The following is a 16,668-nucleotide window of genomic DNA, read 5'->3' as shown; positions in this document are numbered from 1 at the left end:
CTGAGGGATCCTTTAAATTCGCTAGCCAACACAAGGCGTGATGGTCGCTGACGACTTTGAATGGCCTGCCATATAGGTAAGGGCGAAATTTCGCTGTAGCCCAAACGATGGCGAGGCATTCCTTTTCGGTTGTAGAATAATTGCCTTCCGCTTTTGACAACGACCGGCTAGCGTAAGCTATCACGTGTTCATGTCCATCTTTTCTCTGGACCAGGACGGCGCCGAGGCCTAGGCTACTGGCGTCAGTGTGGATTTCGGTATCGGCGTGATCGTCGAAGTGCGCAAGTACGGGCGGCGACTGCATGCGTCGTTTGAGTTCTTGAAATGCCTCGGCCTGCGGCGTTTCCCACTTGAACTCGACGTCGCATTTAGTTAGCTGCGTCAGCGGCTCAGCGATGCGTGAAAAGTTCTTGACAAATCGCCTGTAGTAGGCACACATGCCAAGAAATCTACGCACTGCCTTCTTGTCGATGGGCTGTGGGAACTTTGCTATGGCAGCTGTCTTCTGCGGGTCGGGGCGGACTCCAGATTTGCTGATGACGTGGCCTAAAAATAGAAGCTCCTCGTAAGCGAAGCGGCACTTTTCCGGCTTCAGAGTAAGTCCTGATGACCTGATGGCCTCTAGTACTGTTGCCAGCCGCCTAAGGTGAACGTCGAAATTTCCGGCGAAGACGACGACGTCATCCAAGTATACGAGACAGGTCTGCCACTTCTAGAAACTGTCTGCCACTTCTAGAGACAGGTCTGCCACTTCTGCCGTTTCTGGAAAGGTATCGATGCTTCTATCCGCTGGCTGTTGTCTTTGCGGTCCGGGCTTGTATTACGGCTTGTCGGGGGCGTCCGGTACATGGACGTCCAGCACCTCCACCAGATGTCACGTGGTAGTGACGGGGAAGAAAGAAGCAGTACGGTGGAATACAAAACTAGCTTTTATTGGGCGAACCTGTGCCCACAAAACAGGCTACACTTATAGCACAACGAAAGCGGCGAACACAGTCGGCGATCGTCGAAAATCTGATCAGCGGGTCAAGCGCGTCGGCTTTTATAGAGCAGTCGTCAAATGTTCCAGACTAATCGTTCGGACCCGCGTGCCTTCCACAAAGTTCTACACCATTCGCGTCAGGCGATTAAATCAGATAACATAACGTTCGGCGACAACAGCCAGCGGATAGAAGCATCGATACCTTTCCAGAAACTTCGGATACATGCAAGCGCGTCCCGCGCTGTGCGATAAGATTTGTTAGGCGGCGAAACCTGGTCGCCCGATAAATATAAATACACGTGTCAATATCGTGGTTCTGGCACGTAAAACCGAAGAACTTCTGGGGGTTCATGCGTGGCCATACGCAGTGGAAATGTTTCTGGAGCGCCTAATTCCAGCGCCTGCTCGATATCATTCCATGTCAGGTGGAGGCACGACCGCAAAAGAGGTAACGCAGGCGCGAAAATACACCAAGGTGAGAAAACGACAATCAGGAAGAGGAACGAGCAGAATAAAAAAGCGAGAGGCGACCACCCCGAAAGATAGACGGCTGTGTTTATCTTTCGGAGCACGCCAAACCACAAAGCCCGTGTTCATAGCCGTGCCAAGAAGTACGGAACGACGCATTCTGACATTCTGTGCTCTGCGGCAGTGCGGGCAGTCTACTACGCGCCACGTGTAAACAACTCTCCGCGCACCGTGGCGCATGCAGTGACTATCTGGCAGCAGTGTACCGTGCTCTTGTCCTCGGCCGCTTTCCCTTCCCTCAGCTGGCACGTGGTAAACAGCAGCCGTCAAAACAGGCCGTGCCCCCGCTTTTGTGTTGTGGCGCCCTCCCTTTCCTAGCGTCGCCTCGCTTTATCGGTGCGCGTATATTTAGCAATCGCAACTGACCTGTTCTCGCTTCTCCGCATCCTGGAGCGAAGCGGGGGTGGGCTTTTCCATGCGAGGCTTCGCTCGCCCGCGCTCGGATTATGTTTGAGGTAGGGCAGCCATTTTCACACCGACGATATGAAACTATACATTTCTTCTACACAAGGAGATGCTACGTCGTTCCTGCCTTCGATCCGGCCTGTGAGAACTACGACAAATTGGTTATTTAATTTAAAAAATAAAATTATGGGGTTTTACGTGCCAAAATCACTTTCTGATTATGAGGCACGCCGTAGTGGAGGACTCCGGAAATCTCGACTACCTGAGGTTCTTTAACGTGCTCCTAAATCTAAGTACACAGGTGTTTTCGCATTTCGCCCCCATCGAAATGCGGCCGCCATAGCCGCGATCTGATCCCGCCACCACGTGCTCAGCAGCCGAACACCATAGCCACTGAGCAACCACGGCGGGTTCTTTATTTAATTAATCATGGCGAAGAGTCATAATAAGTTACTGATTTTATACAGTGGGGGCAATGTTGTGGCGCAAGCATCGTAGGAGGCGCAGAGTGCGCTACGCATGGCATTGCTATCGTAGAGATGAAAGCAGATGTCATTACAAGATCAACCTAGCAACAAGAAATACAAATCGACAAACGCGGAATACATGCGGCACTTTAACAAAGCGCATGCTCCTCATGCGGGTGTCAATACAAATTTGCAGACCAAACTATGGACTGCGGAGGTCGGTTCGTCTGTAACCTGATGGTATTGGTGTTTTGAGAGATAACCAGAGGGGGCGGAACTGCAGACAGTTCTTTGTCCATCGTAGTACGCTATAGCGATTGCACCTGTATACCTCTCCCCTTTTCGAAATTTTAATACACCTGTCGCACGCAAGCTTTTGTTCCTTATCAGGAACCGACTGTAGTAAAGTTACCGGCCAAACAATAATGTAATATCCGGAGCAAAAGCCCTCACCGGATTGTCTGTCTGTCTGTCTGTCTGTCTGTCTGTCTGTCTGTCTGTCTGTCTGTCTGTCCGTCCGTCCGTCCGTCCGTCCGTCCGTCCGTCCGTCTGTCTGTCTGTCTGTCTGTCCGTCCGTCCGTTTGTCCGTCCGTCCTCGGTTAACCGTTTCCCAGCCAACTTAGAACGCTGGGTAGTCCATGGTCTAAAGGGTAAATCATCGGGCTGCTGCTGCTGCTGTACTACAGGTAACCGAGTTTAAAACCAATTGTCGGACCAACTTGTGCCACAGGGTATGTGACACTGCGCATGTGCTGCTTTTCAATAAACCTCTTTGACGCCAACTTTGACGCCGATTAACGTCGTTAATCATCTCCGAAGGATGGATGCACCACCATTTTTTTTTTCGATTCGTAGTCCGTACATATTCCTTGGAGGACGCGATTTCAAACGATAAATCCCGGTTTCTACCAGATGTGAAATGCTTACGAAAAATGGTTGCGATCGGCCAACCGCTTGGCGCGGTACCATTGAATGAATGCTAGGCGGGTGAGATAACTAACAAAATTAAACGTATAACGGAAAGCAATGATGGAGAAAAGGTAAGTTATAACTTGCAGTAGGGTATTACATTAAAACATGGGAACATTCCTACATACAGATAAGAACGTGGGTGGCATAGGCAGTCAAAGGCAGCGATTTTTAACACCGCGTTATACTTATGTCAAAAGGGTTACAAGTTTAACATATGATAAATATTTCAGATCACGACTCAAGTTTTAGATGTAAAGTGAGACAGTGGCATCCCCTTCAGCTGAATATGCGGCAACTTTTGTTCTTCCTTCTTTTTGCTAAGTTAAAGAATGCATAATCGAAGTGACCACGGGCTATCACTCGTCGTTGCGAGAACTAATGTAACGGAAGAAATTGGTCAAGCATGAAGGTCACATCTAACTTGTTCGAATTTGAAAGTGCTTTCGTAAGTATAGTAGCACACGCGTACAGACGACTGCGAACAAAATGCCGCTGTTCACATAAGCCTAGGATCTACGTAATTTTTCTTTAAACTTTAGGAGTAGTGGGAAAATCTGCAGCATGCGTGCATGCGTGCTTGCTTTACAGAAAATCACGTCGCACGCCGACACTACGTTACGTCCCGTTCTAGTGAAACCGCGTAAAGCCGTATGCTATGTTCCAACTCAAATATAAGCAGATCAAGTGATCGACATCACTGCCGCCTGCAATGGAATTTCGATAAAGAAGTGAAAAAGCGAAATATGAGCCGCCCTCCTTCCATCCTACTGGCAATATTCGCAAGATGAAACAAAGAAGGTACGGACGTCGTCTGGCTTCAGTCCAAAGTAATGCAAGTGCGACGTGCAAAGAATATATATTGCAAAGTGAACCTTCATACGTATAGAAAAAGATTCATTTTTTTAACAAAACACCAACGACTTGTGCATGCACTTTCCTTACGCTGCATTTGTAGACTGGCTGTTCCAGTTTTCTTGCATGGTGCGCCTTATTTTGGATTGTTGTAAATAGAACGTGCCGGCCCCGTGTTCGCGGTGAGGCTTGCCTCGTCGCGATGGAGCACAACTACTAAAACTAAATTTTGGCTGTGTGAACGTGTGCGAACATTTATACCGACAAGGAAGTGTGACCAGTCTATCGCGTACGTCTTGCGGCTGCTGCGAGACACTTCAGCACCTGATATTGGAGTGTCCCGCTTTCAGTGCGCAGCGCATGTCGCTAGTGAGAGACTATTATCTCCTTGGCCTGCGGTGTACGACACTCGACGAATGTTTGTACCCCAGTGGTTGTGCGTCTCGAAGCGATCTGGCTCATCCCGCTCTCCTTACTTTTCTAGAAGTAACTAACTTAGGTCCACGTTTGTAGCTCGGGTGGCGGGACCTCAGACACTATTTCTGCTATTTCGATATTCTTTAGTGGCGTGGCCTGCAGTAACCGGCTCTACTGTGTGTGACCTGTACTGTGTGTGTTTTGCTTATTCCTTGGAGATTTGTCGTCTTGCGCTTTCTTTCTTCTTTCCTCCCCTTTTTCCTATCTTCCATTTCTACGTTTCTTTCTCTTCATCCTTTTTGAAGAGTAGGCAGGCGGCGTGCCCCTTCCGGTGGCAGTTGCCAGCCTGCTCCTTGCTTTCCCTTTCCTGTCATGTGTATATATGTTTTCAAATAATATATAAGGGTGCACTCGGACGTGTTCGCTCAACGTATGTTCCTCCTGAGGTGCAAACGCTTTTAATTCAGCAAGTTCTTTCTGTTGAAGGGTGATTATAGAACTACAGGTGGTCAAAATTAACCCGGAGTCTGCCACTACGGCGTGCCTCATAATCAGGACGAATAAAGAAGCGCGGACTGGACGCAAGCATAAAAAAGGCACATACAGACACCCATAAGCGATTTTGTGTGGGAACGTGCCTTTTTTTTTCTGTCTTCGTCAATCAAGAACCGAAAACAAAAGCACAAAAGAAGACCGCCAAGAATCGCGGGAGGCCATTCTCGCGGCCGCGGACTTGGAGAACCAGCGAAAGCTGGGGAACCGGGCCAGGGAAGCAGCAAGGGCCAATGGCTACCTGGACTGAGGAGGCCGCCCAGCTTGGGTGAAGAAAGAACTCTGTCTCACTCATTCGCATTATTAAACGTTTATTCTTTGTCCAGTTCGCGCTTCTTCACTCGTCCTTATGGAATACAAACGTGCCCAAACTGCCACCTTTGTGAGCTCATAATCAGATCTGAGTTTTCGGCATGTAAAATTGCAGAATTAATAAAAAAGTAAAACATAGTAAAGGAATGAGGTAGTTTTTAGTCATGACCAATCAACTGTTGCCGTTGTCAGCATGCTGAGACCATGGAACAAATGCATCATAAATTTCATGAAGTACGGTGTTACGTCGCGACATTTTGCAAAGCACAGTTACAAAGGCCATGACCATTCCGCCATACTCGATTAGTTTTCTAACTTTCAATGAACCAGGGAGACTCTTGCAGCTACTCAGTCTGGGAGAAGTTGCCTGAGGATGTTTAAAGTATAAGGGCAGTCGCCAAGGTTTGTCGGGGGTATAGCTCAGTGGTAGAGCATTCGACTGCAGATCGAGAGGTCCCCGGTTCAAACCCGGGTGCTCCCTTCGTGTTCTTTTTTTTTCTCGCGCCCTTTCCCCCCCTTTTTTTCTTTCTTTTCCAAATACATTAGTCTCGAGTTTAGTCGTCGGGATAGCTTCCACTGTTATCATAAAATTGCGAAGCGGTACTGCGGTGTCGTTGTGTTTTCGACAACGGCGGCTGCATGGCAATGAAGAGCGTGCGCACGGTCCTTGTTAATACGTGCGTGATCTTTGACGACTTGCCCTTCCAACAAAGTGCGACTCTGCCGTCGAACGATGTGACGCAGGTCACACATCTGCGTGAGTAGACTTAACGCCCGAAATGACTCATTGGCGACATCACCTAGTGCTCACCGTATTTCTCGCTCAGTCTACCAGTTCACGAGAAATCTCGTGATTCTAGCAAACTCCTGCCCATGAACTGTATTTTTGATCAGCGAACCGAAAAGCAGCGGATTATGTTCACATACATCTTTTCGAGCAACACGCGAATTCCGATAATGAGCAGCTCACCCTAAATAAATTAGTTATTTCCGGCGAAACATCATCCCTCGCTGTTCTTGACGTTCGGGTTGCACGAATGTGGTTTGTTCCGAATTAAATTATCGGTTTATTATCGCGCAGGGTTTCTATCAACTGAAAAGTCTTGCAAATGGGGTCTGAAGCAGACGAAGGCCAGTCCCAGTAAACTACTCCCCCTGGAAAAAAAAAAAAAAGAACAACATGGCGTTGATCAACGATGGCGAATCCTTCGTATCGTATACGTTATGGCGAAGGTTCCCAGGCTGGCGAATTTCTGCGCTTAGACGACATGCCAAGTTTTGTCTTCTGCCCTCAGTAGCACGAATTCGGAAGAAACAGCGCCAACTAAGACGATCACAAGTGGGGAGAACTAAACACGCCGTGCAGATAGGCGCCGTTATCTCGGCAACCACGACTGCCGCAACCCGAGCTTGGCAGCGTCAGCTGCCAAACGGGTGTGGGAAACGGGCGCTTTCGCCCACCGCGACTGAAGTCTTAAAATCTCGAGTGTTTTGGAGACTGGAGCGATCGGCCACAGTTTGCCTCGCGTCCGGGTAAGAACGAAAGGCAGCACAACTGCCAGGTCGGCCCAACAGTGGCCGCCCGATGCCGGCACATGGCAGTCACGTGGCCGCGCCGTATCCTACAACGGGTCGCGTATTTACCGTTTCTCTTCTTCGAAAGGACGCGCGTTCGCGGCTTGCCGCTATCTGCGCTGGCCGATTGTGTCCAGCTGCATCGAAAGCGTGGGTAGCGGACGACGCCGGGCGCGGTATCGCACTTACCCGTCGCTTTTTTTGCGCGCGGGAGTAGCACGCGACACCGTGCTTATCGCGCATCCTGTCAGTCAGTGGACGCGTGCTCGACCGACGACGATCGCTTTCGCTCTCGCCCCAAAACGCTTTTCCTTAGCTGCTTCGCTCCAACGGACGCCCGCGCGCGTAACAGGAAGCCACGTCGCCGGCAATGTTTATGCTCGCGGTCGCGTCTGGCGTCCGTGCTCGGCGTTTCAGCGTGCAGTGCGCATTACGCGCCGCCTCCCACCGACAGGAAACAAGGTGAGCAAGGAACGTGTGGCCGCAGTTATGTGAGCCATTGCATACAGCTCTCCTTGGTCACTGTACACACTTTATTCGCCCATAGCACTGAGGAATACTCTCCGCCTCATGTTTAATCCTTTCGATTTTGTCCATTCACTATTCGCCAATTTTTAATGAAAAATTGACGATCTAAATAAAGAATTCTGATCGAAACCAACAGTCACTAGATTTTAAGTTTTTTCTTTTAAATGCAACAAACCTCGTCAAGTTTGGTGCAGTGGTTGCCGAGAAAAACGAATTCTCCTTTTACGTGTATTAGATAGGAGAACCCGAGCCAAAGCTTCCTTCCTCTTAAGAAATTCAACGAAAAAGAGTGTGAATGCGATATGGGACCGGAGGCAGCATTTGACGCAGCGCAGGCATTCTTTTTCTTTTCGCACCAATGAAGAAACACGATGAAGGGGGCGAGGCTGAGACGAAAGACGGCGATATGCTGCCTCCGGTCGCATACCGCATTCGCACGTGACGGCCGCTGTTTCGTCGAATAACTTTTTTCGTAAAACGGCACGCCCCTTTTGTCGCTTAACGTCTATCGCAGCCACCGACAGCCTGTTCGATCGATCTCCGTGCGCGGACCAGCCTTTGCCAATTCCTTCAACTTACATTTGAGGACACTAAAAGCGCAGCGCGTTAGCCGGCAGTCACGAGGTATTTTTTAAAATTTCGCGCAGTTTGAAGAAAGCCTGGAAAAAATTAAACAGGGCAGTTAGCATATCTGAAATAACCCGGTGTTTCTGAACAAGCGCTACAACATTTGTATTGGATTTTTTGCTAGAGTTAATATTTAAAAAGTTAATTAAGCAATCTTTGTTGATTACCAAGCTTGGCGGAGTGGAAAAAAATATCATGACGTGCTTCATATGGCTACGAACAATACTGCGCCAGTTCGACACGCGAAGCGCCAATATTTTTTGTTTAAGTAGTTGGCCCAAGTTAGCTGAAACACCCTGTATATTACGAACGAACACCATAGATCTTATAATTGTATCTTGCACTATGTTTTTAAATCAATTTTTTTCTTTGAACAGCTTAGCAAGCGCTAGCTGGGACACATTGTATACATCCAGGTAGAGCTTGTACGCATGGCTAAGTAACTTATTTCGATAGACTTCCCAAACGATGCATTTTTAGGCGCTGTGAAGAAATTTCCAGAATGTCCTACATTTGTGTATCTGTCCCAATGCATCCGCCAAGGTGCAAGTGTCGACTCCGATGAGAGCAATTGGAAAGCCATGGTGTCTACTATATCAGGATGTTCTCGCGTGATCGTTTTCGGGGATGACAACTTGTGCGACATTTCGCGTGACTTGGCACTGGTCACGTCGGTCGTGTACTTCGTCCGGCGCCCGATCACGCGAAATTTCGCGAAAGCGACCGTATCCCCGAAAACGATCGCTCGAGAATAGCGCCCTGGTTTCCTGCTGGACCGTTAATGTAGTTGATGCATGTGAAGCCACCGCCTATATATACACTCTTAGAAAAATTTACACCCTTTGGGGCGTATCTTGTCCCACAACAATAATCGTCATCTGTCTTGCCCGCGTTTCCTTTCTTTAACGCTGCGAGCCCGGTACTTCCCAGTCACGAACGGCATGCGCGTTATCAGTGTGACGCAGCATTCTCGGCAGGAAAGTAGCGAGCGCCGAGTTTCAAGAAAGGAAACGCAAGCAAGGCAGATGACGATTATTGTTGTGGGACAAATATACACCCCAAAGGGTGCAACCGTTTCAAGAGTGTAACAAGACGCAGTCATTACACAGCTTTAGAATAGCGTTTGTCGCCTTACGTACGTTAAACGTAAATATCTTTGCAGAACGTTACGGTGCGCGTCCTTTCAAGCCTTTTAGTTTACCTTACGGAAACGCAAACGTAATGAAAACGTTATAAAACAGGGCGCCACCTGGTGCCTCCTGCCAAACGTATCCAAGCCAAGACGATCCACTAGCAATCATTTTGCTGTTGCTATGCAGATGCGTCTCGTTAGGCCTACGGGTGCCAGAATCACCGAACGATCTCAGAAAATAGATGCGCTATACCCTCATAACTAACGTTTCAGGTGAGTTTAGAGAAAGCGAAAGCGAAAGCTCATTACAATAGTTACTGGCGATCAACGACAGTAAGAGCGTAGCCATCACGAGAATTTACGCTGAAGCGGGAGCCATGAGGGCCGCCATGTTCGACAACGCCATTTCTCAGCGTCCGTAACATTATACGGGTGTCACACGGTGCACTTTTGATCGCGATCAAGTCCGATCCGGATCGCATTTCTCGGTCATGATTGGCTCCTTTGCACAAAATACGCGAGAGAGCCAATCGCAGTCGAGAATTTCGATACAGATCGGTCCCTTACAGAATAACCTCTAAATTGTAATTTAGAGGTTGTAATACACGCAAGTCAAAATTACTATTCCTATCATAAAATGGTATATTTTATTTAATTATTTCTAAAAGTTTTCTTTGACGCTGTAGTGGCGCTGTCAGCGCAAGACGCTATCCGCAAACGCAAAGCCCTATTCTAAAACTCTTCACTCCTGCGTGCCCCAACGCTAACACCCGCAAAGCTCTTTGGGGCCACAAACTATTGGGGCCCCTATTCTAAAACTCTCTAATAACGTTCAAAGCATGCGTAGTGAGGACGACGCTATTTCTTTTCGTACGTAATGCATTTACGTTTGGTTGCAAACGCTATTCTAAAACTGTCTAATTATGCTGACAGCGCACGCAAGTTCAGCAGCTTGCCGTGTTCCTAATCTTCATTCGGAATCTGCTCACGAGGTGCCAGACGCGGATGCGCAATAGCCACGGCGCAAGCACGTGCAGCGGACGCCTTGCAGGGGCTGATCGCGGACCGCTGTTATATGCGTGCGTGATACTGCGATATCAGTGGGAAAACGTTGCGAACGCCAGCTTTCGTTTCGGCGTGCGCCGCATCCGGGCCGTATAGAACGGGTAAACGAGAAACCCCCGTTCGGCAGTCGTGCCGATTCCTGCGCTGACACGGCATCAGCCAAGCGAAGCCTTTGACGCGGCGTCTCTGGCGCGGCCCTTGGCGTTTCACAAGATTCTCCTTCTCTAAGCCCTATGTGCTTGAAGGCACATTTCCTGGTCGATATAGCGCGGGCTCCAACCCGTGCCAGGCTAAGCTCGTACTCGCGACCCACTTCTGCGCAGCCTTACGCGCGCAGGATCGGAAGCGATGTGTTCCCGACGTCTCTCTTTGGATCGACTGTTCATTTAGCGCTACATGCGGCACGGCTGCCACGGGGTCTGTAAAATAAACTATGGGGGTTTTACGTGCCAAAACCACTTTCTGATTATGGGACACGCCGTAGTGGAGGACTCCGGAAATTCCGACCACCTGCGGTTCTTTAACGTGCACCTAAATCCAAGTACACCGGTGTTTTCGCATTTCGCCCCCATCGCAACGCGGCCGCCGTGGCGGGGATTCGATCCCGTGACACCATAGCCAGTGAGCAACCACGGTAGGTCACGGGGTCTGTAAAAAGCGCCCACGGTTCTTGGTGTTGCGAGACGAGGGTCTTGGTTCGGCAGATCTCGCGTCCTCGAAATTTACTCAGAAAACCATTAAATGTCATCGATGATTAAAACGATCAGACAGCTGCGACATCCCTTGACAACAAATGAAGCAAAATACTTGAAAGCCAGGCTGCAGCCCACGCTAACAACAACAATTAGTTCGGAAACATGGCGCTTGCACAGCGCGTGAACTTGACATGATAGGCAGCATGGCCGAGAAACTGTCAGAAACGGATATTATCCCAATGGTTCGTGCGTGAGAAAGTTTGAAATGATCAAACTGCGGTCCTGCTTTCGAGGCACTCACACCATGGCGCTGTACATAGGAAGTATGATCGAACTAATTAATGCATGCAGCACAGGGGCACACGCAGGGCAACAATAACCGTGCGAAAACGGTTCATCGGAGAAGTGAGAAAAACTGAGCCAGCGGCGTGGTCCGCGTTTGCCGATCCCCTAATGTTTTTTTTTTTTTTCGCCATGGCGAGGCTATTTTCGCCGTCGTGGCCGCAGTGTTTAGGTTTGCCGACTCGCAAGCCGGCGGCCCTCCAGGATAGCGCGCACAGGCGAGCACGACCTCGCCGGCGCCGCTCCCCTCTCCGGACGCGTCCTCTGCCAACGCCACCTTCGACGCATGTTATCCTGCCGGTGATGACGCTACCATGTCACGTGGCGCGGCGGCGGCGGCGACGGCTATAAAAGCACCGCTCCCACCTCTGCTCGGCTTAGACGGACAGGCCTCGCAGGCCTGGGTCCTGGCCGGCTGGGGCACGACCTCGCCCCCGGAAGGCTTGCCAGGACCCAGAACTCGCGGTGCAGGACGAGGCACGTGCCGTTGCCGTGCCCCGGCCTGCCCGGGCCCGGCGGTCCGGGCCTGCTCACGCAGGGTCACCTCGTCGGACGTCCCGGCGGTTGCGCTGCTGAGCCGTGCTGAGTACGCTTGGCACAAAGCAGAGTCGCTGCGCTCTGCACACACGGTGACGTGTGCCGTCTATGTACGTGAATGCCCATTGCTTTTTCGACCGCGACCACCCATTTCGATGCAGTCGAATAATAGCGACCGCCGACTCACCGATATAGGGGGGCTCACAATTGCTCGCGACCGCCCCGAGATTCATAATCATGGCGCTGTGAACGGTAGTTTGAAGCAAAGGTTTCTGGCGCTTTCTTAGGGATAATTACGGTCGTGTGTTGTCCCCGGAACACTTTACGATAAATTTACTACATATTTTCAAGACTAGATCACTCACAGCCACGGTTGCTGTCTGTAATAGGTGTCATCCCGGCGCTTTAAAGGGATACCAATGATCAATACAGTAAATCAGCTTAGACTGTTAAAATATTCTTTAAACAAATTTTTATTCGTTTGGCAGGAAAATGTTGTTTATTTCTGAAAAAAAACTGAAATCACAATAAATTTTGAGTCGAAATCTCAGCGCAGGTTCTTTAGCAGTGCGAGATCACGAATTTCAGTATAGCCTCGCTTGTTTAGGCCATTTTCGGGCACAAAAAATCCGTCTAAACTTGTTGAGTATTTCGTTGCTTTACAATACTCAATATAGGGGAGAGGCGACAAAAGCGGGACGGTTGGTGGAGCGGGACAGTTCATACATTTTTAAGTCTGCCTCAGCTACGTTGTTCAGGAAACCCATCAAAGATAGTGCTAACGTAAGAACATATAGTTTCAGTCATAATCTTTGACTGCTTCATCGTGTAGAAAGAAGTGCGGGTGAAGGGAAAATTCCATTTTTTGACTGCAAACGCTATGTAACTAGCTGTTTTTCTTGTTACCATCCCGAAGCAAGAACAGTAGGCAAATGTTCCGATGAAGGAAAATAAAGAAAAATGCAAGACGTGCATTTCTGGAGCGTTTTCTACCACTGTGCTCATAACTATAATGAAAAACTATTCCTCGTGGAAACTTGTGCACTGCACTATGCCGTACCCTTGGCCGGAATGGGACAGCACGGCGGAGGGAGGAGTGTGACGCTGTCTCATTTGTCTGTAATTTCACTGCGTGCTTTTGTCATGGTTTTAATCGCAGATTTACTCTCTGTAATCAGAAGGGCCCTGCGAGAAATGAAACGAGGAAGAGCGGCAGGAGAAGATGGAATAACAGTCGATTTAATCAAAGATGGAGGAGACACAATGCTCGGAAAACTGGCGGCTCTTTATACGAAGTGTCTATCGACTGCAAGGGTCCTAGAAAACTGGAAGAATGCAAACATTATACTAATCCACAAAAATGGAGACGTTAAAGAATTGAAAAATTATAGGCCCATTACCTTACTCCCAGTATTATATAAAATATTTACCAAAGTAATCTCCAATAGAATAAGGGCAACACTGGACCTTAGTCAACCAAGGGAGCAGGCTGGCTTCAGGAAGGGATACTCTACAATGGATCACATCCATGTCATTAATCAGGTGATCGAGAAATCCGCAGAGTATAATAGGCCTCTTTATATGGCTTTCAAAGATTACGAAAAAGCATTTGATTCAGTAGAGATACCAACAGTCATAGCGGCATTACGTAATCAAGGAGTACAGAACTCTTACGTAAATACCTTGGAAAATATCTACAGAGGTTCTACAGCTACCTTAATTCTACACAAGAAAAGCAGGAAGATAACAATAAAGAAAGGGGTCAGACAGGGAGACACAATCTCTCCAATGCTATTCACTGCGTGCTTGGAAGGAGTATTCAAGCTATTAAACTGGGAAGGCTTGGGAGTACAGATCGACTGCGAATATCTGAGGAACCTTCGGTTTGCCGATGACATTGTTCTATTCAGCAACAATGCAGACGAATTACAACAAGCGATTGACGACCGTAACAGAGAGAGAGTGTAAGAGTGGTATTGAAGATTAATATGCAGAAGACAAAGACAACGACAAATAGCCGGGCAAAGTAACAAGAGTTCAGGATCGCCAGTCGTCCTCTAGAGTCTGTGAATGAGAGTAGGTTTAACTTGGTCAATTAATCACAGGAAACCCTGATCATGAGAAGGGAATTCACAGAAGAATAAAAATGGGTTGGATCGCATACGGCAGACATTGCCAGCTCCTGCCTGGAAGCTTACCATTATCATTGAAAAGGAAGGTGTACAATCACTGCATTTTACCAGTGCTGACATATGGGGCAGAAACTTGGAGACTGACAAAAAAGCTCGAGAACAAGTTAAGGACATCGCAAATAGCGATGGAACGAAGGTTGCTAGGCATAACGTTAAGAGACAGAAAGAGAGCGGTTTGGATCAGAGAGCAAACGGGTATAGACGATATTCTAATTGACATCAAGAGAAACAAAAATTGAGCTGGGCAGGTCATATAATGCGCAGGTTATATAACCGTTGGACCATTAGGGTTGCAGAATGGGTACCAAGAGAAGGGAAACGCAAATCGAGGACGGCAGAAGACTAGGTGGAGCGATTAAATTAGGAAATTCGCGGGCGCTAGTTGGAATCGGTTGACGCAGGACAGGGTTAATAGAGATCGCAGGGAGAAACTGAATGCAGATGGTCTGAATGGTGGTTTGCAAATGTATTTATTCATGGTACCCTTAAGTTACATCAATTGCGGGTATCGCATAGAGTGGTGCGGGCAACAATAAAAAAGGCAACCAGTAGTCAAGGGGAAGAAAAACAAGAATTATACAGTGACGAACATTGGGATGAATTGGTACGCTCACAAGGCTAGCATTGTCTAGACATATGTCAGCGCCACATACTTTCCCACCCTTTACTAAAGCCATTTGTTACAGTGAAGTTAGCAGTGTCCTAGAATTCCACCCTGATGGTTGCATCTCATTACGATGGAAATGTACGCTCCTTTCCGTTATTCACTGCTACTGACATCATTTTGTGGATTGTTCGTTTATTCAAACAACGAGAAGTAAAACAAGTACAGTTGTTTTGGATATTCCGTCTCTGGTCATCTGAACAAACAAATATTCATTTCAATTAAATAAAAACAATGGAGCCTTCTCTGGTCCAGCACGTGTTTAAGACCATGGTAAGAGGGTAGTAATAACACGTACACTTCAAGTTAATTAAATTCTGCGTTTTTACGTGCCAGGTTCCCCATCTAATTGTAAGGCACCGCATAGTGGGGTACTCCGGATTAATTTCAACGTGCATCTTTAACGTGTACCCAATACGCGGTACAAACAAACGCTTTTTGCATTTCGCCCCCATAGAAATGCGGCTGCCGGTGCCGGGATTCGATCCCGCGATCTCGTGCATAGCAGCGCAACACCACAGACGCTAAGCAACCCCGGTGGATCCGTATACACTTCAACAAAATAAGAAAAAACGGTGGAGGTCACTCCTAAAGCCTTACGTTCCGCTACGCAGAAGTAGCGTGCGCTGAAAGTCACAAGACGAAATACGACAAGGAGTGACGCCTGAGGCAGAGGCACCAAAAGGTTAAACAGCTCCTACTCAACTCTGCAGCACGCCTCCAAGAAAACCTATGGCAACGTATTTATTGCATAGTTATTACAAAATACCGCATTCTATTTAAGAGAATTGTAGAGGGGAGGATGTCGTTGTATTCGTCATTTATTTAGAACAACGTGGTGCTAGATGACAGGTGAACCAAACACCGCTATTATCAACTAAAAAAAAAAGTAGAAGGGGGGAGGGGTGGAGGGTGGTTCCTGCTATATATATTACGACGTGGTAAGCATTCAAAGCACACGGTAAATTTTATGTATTTACGCTCATCCGATCATGCAATGCAAAAAAACAGGCGTGCGTTTATTCGGCACATCGCCATATACCGTTAGTGCTGTAGCAAGCTTTGACCAAGAGATCTGGAGAGAGAAAGCAAGTAGAGGAACGACAAGGAAAGGTGACGAAGAGAGGAGAGAAAGAAAGAGAGCGACTGGCCGCTCGAGGCACTTTGCGTGTATTCGCGGGCTTCTTTCACGCGCGGAACAACACTTTTACGCAGCACTTGTTGAGCAGCAGAAAGCTGCATCGGGAGTTTTTTATGTTGCTCTGCAATTTTCTCATTGACACTTTTCATCTAATTATAATATTTGAGAAGTTTATTAATTAATTAGGACTAATTATCTGATTAGGCGGATAAGAAAAAAATAATTTGGGTATCTCCAAGCGACGGCAAACAACATTACCTTGGTTCTGTGCAGCTAATTCGCATATATTTAAACTGGCTAAAGTTGGCTGGGACACCCTGTACACATGTTTCTGTTTGACACATACGTGATTCATATATACTTCTTTTTGCAATTGTAACACACGAACGGAATTACTAGGGCTGAATAGTATGCAGCTTTATATTAAATTACATTACATATATGGCGACCTTTTCAAGGAACGTGAACGTTTGCTGGCGTCCGTTACAGTTAGTCGTTAAAATCTAAATTGCCAACGAGTGAAGGGCGCCGGGTGAAGGCCCCCATATGTCAATTGCCCGACAAATTGAAACGGCACTTCTATGTGGCTATATAGCGATGGCCAATTCGGACATTGATGCCAAGGAATCACCTATGGACGATGTTTCAGTTTTTCACTGGCCTTATTGGCAACGTCTTCCCCT

General features: G+C 47.9%; 1 non-coding gene across 1 annotated transcript; it reads left to right on the top strand.

The window, feature by feature from the left end:
- Positions 1-5,896: 5,896 nt before the first annotated feature.
- On the top strand, positions 5,897-5,968 carry TRNAC-GCA (transfer RNA cysteine (anticodon GCA)). Its single transcript has one exon. It is a non-coding gene; the product is annotated as a tRNA-Cys (tRNA).
- Positions 5,969-16,668: the final 10,700 nt, after the last annotated feature.

This window comes from Dermacentor albipictus, chromosome 1 (assembly GCF_038994185.2).
Source record: "Dermacentor albipictus isolate Rhodes 1998 colony chromosome 1, USDA_Dalb.pri_finalv2, whole genome shotgun sequence".
NCBI lineage: Eukaryota > Metazoa > Arthropoda > Arachnida > Ixodida > Ixodidae > Dermacentor > Dermacentor albipictus.
Note: the sequence above shows the minus strand (reverse complement) of the source record. Positions and strands in the feature narration are given on the sequence as shown.